General features: G+C 53.4%; 1 protein-coding gene across 1 annotated transcript in view; it reads right to left on the bottom strand.

The window, feature by feature from the left end:
• Positions 1-820, bottom strand: part of SRPX2 (sushi-repeat containing protein, X-linked 2) — a 29,501-nt gene extending 28,681 nt beyond the window's left edge. The window contains exon 1 of the mRNA XM_006759181.2: positions 423-820. The gene's annotated coding sequence lies outside the window, so the exon portion shown is untranslated. The remainder of the gene's footprint in view (positions 1-422) is intronic.
• Between the last annotated feature and the right edge of the window lie 7,207 nt (positions 821-8,027).

Below are 8,027 nucleotides of genomic sequence, written 5' to 3' on the forward strand. Positions count from 1 at the left end.
GAAAGAGGAGTTTAAAGAAATTCAGGAACATGAACAGCTAGATAAACTAATCCCTGAACCCGCCTCCCACATGCAGCCTCAATCCAATTCCTTAGTTCAGGAGCAAGAAGGACTTTCCTTTCCAGACCCAATGCTCTGAGACTATGACTGCTTCCCTGCCCGCCTCCTCCACAATTTCAGACTGAGAATTTGACTCACTGGAGTCAGCCATCCCTCTGCTGAGGATCGGGAAGGTGGTGGGACCCTGTATCTGCAGCCAGGTCACAGCTCAAATGAAAAACAGCATATGATCCAGTTTCATAAAAGAACTTCTTTCTTCCCCTCCACCCCCAGCCATGTTGCCCAAGTCATGAATCTTGTTACTCCCCATGGTTGTAAAGTGGGAGTAGTGTAGTGTAGAGGGATTAAGCAGCAGATCTTACCTGTTTTATAGGTTTTTGTGCTGTCTTTTTCTCTCCTCGTTCTCTTTCTCCTTCCTCTCTGCTTCTCTCATCAGTTGAAAAAACTTCTAATTTAACATTCCTAGAACGAGTGGCTCCCGGTCTGTCCGGGCCTCCGGGATTCTGTTAAAACTGCCCAGATGTTAGGACATCCGCATCTGCCAAAAGTTCCCTTAAAGCTATATTAGCCCCCAAGCTATAGCTATTTCTCCCTCAGAGAAGGCTTTTAGAGAGGTTGGGGAGAAGGAACACAAGGATTAGAAGAACTCAGTCTGTCTGCTGCAGAACAGGGGAAAGTGTGAATGGCGCTGGCCCCATGCCTGTGCTTATAGTAATGACTAACAGAGGCTGGCCTCCCTAGAGATGTGGCGTACTGGAGAGCGAGTCTTTTTATGACTCAGCATCACATCAGGGTTGAATGAAAAGGAATTTCTCAAATTTGAAGAAGAGCATAGCTGACTCTAACATTTCTTGGAGATTTCCCTGTAGTTCCTTAGTACTCCTTACTCCTAGTTGCCTTGCCATATACCAGGGTTAGATACACTTTTAAACCCTAGCACTGATTACCTAACTTCTATGGACTTCAGTTTCTGATAAGATTATGTTGTTTACAAAAACTACCATGCACTTCTTGGCTGAAGAATAAAGACTGATTTCCTGTAATGAGTGGAGGGAAAGCATGCTTAGAGAGGCTTTAGCTGAAGGCTGTTTAAGTTAATCTGGATGTTCTGTTCATGGCAAGGTTGTAGCCATTGCTAAGCTGTTTCCCAGTGTCTTCTGATGGAGGACTATGTTTCTTTTCACTAAGCGAGATTTCTTTTTAGTATCTGATAACTATTCTACTATAGCGCAGGCCAACTCCTTATATTCCCTGTCACCTCAGAGTTGACATTTCCATCCTTAAAAAAATCAGTGGTCATAGTAGAAATATTTTAACTGCTGTAGAAAGGTGTTCTTCCCTGTATGTGCAAACAAATTGGTAACTTCTTTTCAGCTATGATAACAAAAAGTTCAGTAACAAGCCTATTTAATTTCCAATCTATCAATCATAAATATGAATTGAGTGTCTACCGTGTGTTCAACAGTGATAGTGGTATAAAGAAGCTGAAGATATGATTGTGGCCTCATTAATTCAATAAATTTATCAAACATCTACTGTGTTAATGATGGTAGACAAACAAAAATTTCTGAAATCTAGATCCATAATTAATTTAAGAAATATTTTTTGAGCACCTATTATTTGCCACACACACTTCTAGGTGCCTGAGAGACATCAGTGAACCAAAAAGACAAAAATTCTTGCCCTGATGAAATAAAGGAGACAGACATTCAAAAAGATGTTCTTGATTACAATTGTGTATGATTAGGGAAGTGACCTTCTTTAGGCATCTACTATAAGCTATGAACTAGGAGGCAGTGGTAAGAACTGTGTGATCCTTGATTTTAAGGAGCTTACTCTCCAGCTTCCAGAGGGTTTATGTTTAGTAGAGGAGAGAAGGGGTAAAAACAATTAGAAAATAGCACAAGACCATATAAAGTTCCAAAATATATGGTATAGACCAGTGGTCGGCAAACTGCTGCTCGCAAGCCACCAAATATCAACAGTACAACAGAGACTGTAAAGACTCTCTGAGCATCCTGTGGGAAGAGGGGGTCCTTAGTCTGTTCTCCAGAAAGGAAAATTATATAAACAAGAGCTCATTGTTAAGTCAGAGGGGTTTGGGCTAACTGGTTAGAGGGAAGTACAGGAAGTGGTAGGAAAAAATTGAATAAACAGGATAGTGCAAGATTGTAGGGCCCTTGAAATCAAAATAAGTGTTGACTCTAAGCACATGTGTTAGAAAATAGTGAATCTATTAAGTGTGTGTGTGTGAGAGAGAGAGAGAGAGAAAGAGAGAGAGAGAGAGAGAGAGAGAGAGACTGAGAGAGGGAAGAACAATTTTATGAGGGTTGTTTTCTTTCTAAAAAACAAACAAACAAACAAACAAACAAACCTTTCACTGGCTCCATCTTGGCAAAGAGCATAGTCAAACTCCTTACAGAGCATACCAAATCCTTCACAAGCAAACCCTACCTATGTCCTCAGATTAGTTTTAAAAATTTACCCCATGACTTCTCATTCTGGACACACTGAACTTCTTGCTCTTCCTTTCACACCTTAGTGCCTTTATACAGACACTAGAGGTCCAGTGCATGAAATTCGTGCATGGGGAGGTGTAGGATGCGGCTATAGGGTTAAGCCTCGGACTGACCTGTTGGCAAAGCCACAAACAATTCCCAGCTTAGAGGGCACAGTCCTCTTAGCATAATTAGGCTTGACCTTATGACGCTCCCTAGATCCTTCCTAGGTAGCTAATGGGCTGTGGGAGGTGCAGCAAGTGCTGCCAAAACAAGTGAAACTCACAAGAACATTGTAACTATGGTGACCACTACCTTGTTTACCTCTGGCTATACAATAAAGGCTCAGCTTGCGTCTGGATCTCTCTCTGGGGCCTCAGCCAGGCACAGGAAGATGCACCTAGACCCAGCTTGTTCTCTCTATCTTTTCTTCATCCTTCACCACCCCCCTTCAGGCTACCAAATCTTTGGCTGAGCTGGCTCGGCACACAGCTTTATATGAGTTCCCAAGGTTAAGTAAAAATTTTAAAGTGAGTAAGAATATACATATATAGAGTTAGAGCACAAGTAGATTTTCATAGTTGTTCATATAGAAAATACAATAATTGATAAATAATAATACAAGAATAACTGTGTTTCATGTACTCATGTTGTAAACCAGACTTTACCCACTCTGTAATATGGTATCACTACTATATTTTTTAAAAATCTATGTGTATGTGTAATTATGCATTAAAAATATATTCTACTGATTTTCTTTTTTTTTTAATTTCCAAGAGCCTTCCCCTGCCATCCAGATCACCCCCAACTGCCCTCCCCTGCCAGTCTGATCGCCCACAACTGCCATTCCCTGTCGTTCTGATGGCCACCAACTGCCTTCACCTGCCAGGGTCTGATTGCTTCCACTGCCCTCCCCTGCTGGAATGATTACCCAAGCTGCCCTCCCCTGCCAGGGCCTGATCACTGACAACTTCCCTCCCTTGCCAATCTCATCACCCAAAATATCCTTCCCAGCTAGCCTGGCCGCTCCCAACAGCCCTCCCCTGCAGACCTGGTCACCCCCAACAGCCCTTTCCTGCTGGCCTGATTGCCCATAACTGCCCTCTCCTGCTAGGGTCTGATCGCCCCCAACTGCCCCCCATGCAGGCCTGATGGCCCCCAACTGCCCTCCCCTGCCAGCCTGATCATCCATGACTGCCCTCCCCTGCCGGCCTCATCGCCCCCAATTGCGCTCCCCTGCTGGCATGATTGCCCACAACTGCCCTCCCCTGCTGGCCTGATCACCCGCAACTGACCTCCCTTCCCAGAATCTGATCGCCCACAACTGCCCTCCCCTGCAGCCTTATCACACCCAACTGCCCTCCCCTGCCAGCCTGATCAGGGTCTGATCGCCCCCAACTGCCCCCCATGCAGGCCTGATGGCCCCCAACTGCCCTCCCCTGCCAGCCTGATCATCCATGACTGCCCTCCCCTGCCGGCCTCATCGCCCCCAATTGCGCTCCCCTGCTGGCATGATTGCCCACAACTGCCCTCCCCTGCTGGCCTGGTCACCCTCAACAGTTCTCCCCTGCCAGTCAGATCAACCCCACTGCCCCTCCCTGCTGGCCTGATCACCTCCAAAAGCCCTCCCCTGCTGGCCAGATTGCCCCCAACTGCCCTCCTCTGCCAGCCTGATCCCCCACAATGGCCCTCCCCTGCTGACCTGATCTCCCACAACTGCCCTTCACTGCTGACCTAATGGCCACCAACTGTCCTTTCCTGCAGGGGCCTGATTGCCTCCAACTGGCCTCCTCTGCCAGCCTACTTGCCGGGGCCTGATTGCCTCTTCTGTTGGCCTGATGATCCCCAACTTCCCTCCCCTGCAGAAACCTGATAGCTCCCAACTGCCCTCTCTTGCCTGCATGATCGTCCCCAACTGCCCTTCCATGCCAAGGTCTGATCGCCCTCAACTGCCCTCCCATGCCAAGGTCTGATTGCCCCCAGCTACCCTCCCCTGCCAGCATGATTGCCCCCAAGTGCCAAACCTGCCAGGGTCTGATCGCCCCCAATGGCCCTTCCCAGCTGGCCTGGTCGCCCACAACTGCCCTCTCCCACTGGGGCATTTTTGTCACCAACTGCCCTCCCTTGCCAGCCTTATTGCCCCCAACTGCCCTCTCCTGCTGGCCTGTTTGCCAACAACTGCTCTCTCCTGCCGGCATGATGGCCCCCAGCTACCCTCCCCTGCCAGCATGATTGCCCCCAATTGCCAAACCTGCCAGGGTCTGATCGCCCCCAACTGCCCTTCCCAGCTGGCCTGATCGCCCACAACTGCCCTCTCCCACTGGGGCATTTTTGTCACCAACTGCCCTCCCTTGCCAGCCTTATTGCCCCCAACTGCCCTCTCCTGCTGGCCTGTTTGCCAACAACTGCTCTCTCCTGCCGGCATGATGGCCCCCAGCTACCCTCCCCTGCCAGCCTGATTGCCCCCAATTGCCAAACCTGCCAGGGTCTGATCGCCCCCAACTGCCCTTCCCAGCTGGCCTGATCGCCCACAACTGCCCTCTCCCACTGGGGCATTTTTGTCACCAACTGCCCTCCCTTGCCAGCCTTATTGCCCCCAACTGCCCTCTCCTGCTGGCCTGTTTGCCAACAACTGCTCTCTCCTGCCGGCATGATGGCCCCCAACTACCCTCCACTGCCAGCCCGATGGTCCCCATTACCCCCTAATGCCAGGGCCTGATCGCCCCAAAGAGCCCTACCCTTCAGACCTGATCATCCCCAACTGCCCTCCCCTACCGGCCAGATTGCCCCCAATTGCCCTCCCATGCTGGCCTGGTCACCCCCAACAGGCCCCTCTGCCGCTATGATCGCCCCAACTGCCAACCCTGCTTCAGTGTGATCATCCCCAACTGCCCTTCCTTACTGGCCTGATCGCCTACAACTGCCCTTCCCCATTCGGGCCTGATTGCCCACAACTGCCCTCCTCTGTTGGCCTGATGATCCCCAACTACCCCCCCTGCAGGGACTTGATTGCCCCCAACTGCCCTCCCCTGCCAGGGTCTGATCTCCCCCAACTGCCCACCCCTGCTGGCATGATCGCCCACAACTGTCCTCCCCTGACAGGTTCTGATCACCCCTAACTGCACTCTCCTGCCTGGGCCTGATCGTTCACAACTGACCTTCCCTGCTGGCCTGATTGCCCACAACTGCCCTACCCTGCAGGCCAGATCACCCTCAATAGCCCTCCCTTGCCAACCTGATCACCTCCTACTGCCTTCTCATGCCAAGGTCTGATCACACCCAACTGCCCTCCACTGCCAGGACCTGATGGCCTCCAACTGCCCTTGCCTTCTGGCATGGTTGCTCCCAACATCCTTCCCCTGCTGGCCTTATTGCCCCCAACTGCACTCCCCTACAGGCCTGATTGCTCCCAATTGCTCTCCCCTGCCGGCCTGATCGCCACCAATTGCCCCCCCACCCCCCGTGCTGGCCCGATGGTTCTCAACTGCCCTCCCCTGCCAAGGCCTGATGGCCCCCACGGCACTCCCCGCCAGCCTGATTGCCCCCAACTGCCAATGCTGATGTGGCCTAATTGACCCCAACTAAACTTCCCTGCTGGGCTGATCGCCCACAATTGCCCTCCCCCGCCAGGGACTGATTGTCCCCAACTGCCCTCCCCTGAAGGGGCCTGATTTCCCCCAACTGCCCTACACTGCTGGCCTAATTGCCCACAATTGGCCTCCTCTGCCAGCCTTATTGCCCCAACTGCCCTCCCCTACCGGCCCGGTGGCTCCCAATTGCCCTCCCCTGCTATCCAGGTTGCCACTAACAGGCCTCCTTTGCTGGCAAGGTGGCCCCCAAATGCCCCCCCCCCCGCCAGCCTGATAGTCCTCAACTGCCCTCCCCTGCCAGACTCTGATCTCGCTCAACTGCCCTCCCCTGCCAGGGTCTGAACACCCCCAATTTCCCTCTCCTGCTGGCATGATTGCCCACAACTGCCCTCTCCTTCTGGCATGATGGCCTCTAACTGAACTCCCCTGCTGGCATGATGGCCCCCAATGCCCTCCACTGCTGGTCTGATGGCCCCCAATGCCCTCTACTGCTAGGGTCTGATCGCCTCCAGCTGCCCTCCCCTCTCGGGACCTGATTTCCCCCAACAGCCATACCCTGCTGGCCTAATCGCCCCCAACTGGCCTCCCCTGCTGGCCTTATTGCCTCACCTGCCCTCCCCTACTGGCCTGATCGCCCCGAACTGCCCTCCACTGCTGGCCTGATGGCCCCCAATGCCCTCTACTGCTAGGGTCTGATCGCCTCCAGCTGCCCTCCCCTCTCGGGACCTGATTTCCCCCAACAGCCATACCCTGCTGGCCTAATCGCCCCCAACTGGCCTCCCCTGCTGGCCTGATCGCCCCCAATTGCACTCCCCTGCCATCCAGGTCGCCTCCAACAGGCCTCCTCTGCTGGCAAGATTGCCCCCAAATGCACCTCCCCACCAATCTGATGGTCCTCAATGGCCCTGCCCTGCCCTGCCAGGGTCTGATTGTCCCGAATAGCCCTCCCCTGCAGGCCTGATCATCCCCAATTGCACTTCCCTGCCATCCAGGTCACCTCCAACAGGCCTCCTCTGCTGGCAAGATGGCTCCCAAATGCATCCCCCCCCCCCACCAGCCTGATGGTCCACAACTGACCTGCTCTGCCCTGCCAGGGTCTGATCGTCCTCAATAGCTCTCCCCTGCAGGCCTGATCACCCACAACTGCCCATCCTGCCGGCATCATGGCCCCCAATAGCCCTCCCCTGCAGGCCTGATCGCCCCGAACTGCCCTCCACTGCTGGCCTGATGGCCCCCAATGCCCTCTACTGACAGGGTCTGATCGCCCCTAACTGCCACCCCTGCTGGCCTGTCACCCACAACTGCCCTCGCCCACTGGGGCCTGATTGTCCCGAACTGCCCTCACCTGCCAAGGTCTCATCACCCACAACTGCTCTCCCCTGCTGGCATGATTGCCCCCATCTGCCCTCCACTGTTGGCCCGATGGCCCCCAATGCCCTCTACTGCCAGGGTCTGATCGCCCCCAGCTGCCCTCTGATACCGGGGTCTGATCTCCCCTAACTGCCCTCCCCTGCTGGCCTGATTGCCCACAAATGCCCTTCCCTGTAGGGGCCTGATTGTCCCTAAATGCCCTTCCCTACTAGCCTGAATGCCCACAACTGCCCTCCCCTCCATGGCATGATTGACATCAACTGACCTCCCTTGTCAGCCTTATTGCCCCCAAGAGCCCTCCCCTGCTGGCCTGATCGCTAACAACTGCCGTCCCCAGTCCTGGTCTAATGGCCCCCAACTGGCCTCGACTGCTGGCCTGATGGCCTACACTGGCCCCTACTGCCAGAGTGCCCACAACTGCCCTCTCCTTCCGGCATGATGGCCCCTAACTGAGCTCCCCTGCTGGCATGATGGCCCCCAATGCTCTTCACTGCTGGCATGATGGCCC

This window comes from Myotis davidii, unplaced genomic scaffold (genome assembly GCF_000327345.1).
Source record: "Myotis davidii unplaced genomic scaffold, ASM32734v1 scaffold3476, whole genome shotgun sequence".
Lineage (NCBI taxonomy): Eukaryota > Metazoa > Chordata > Mammalia > Chiroptera > Vespertilionidae > Myotis > Myotis davidii.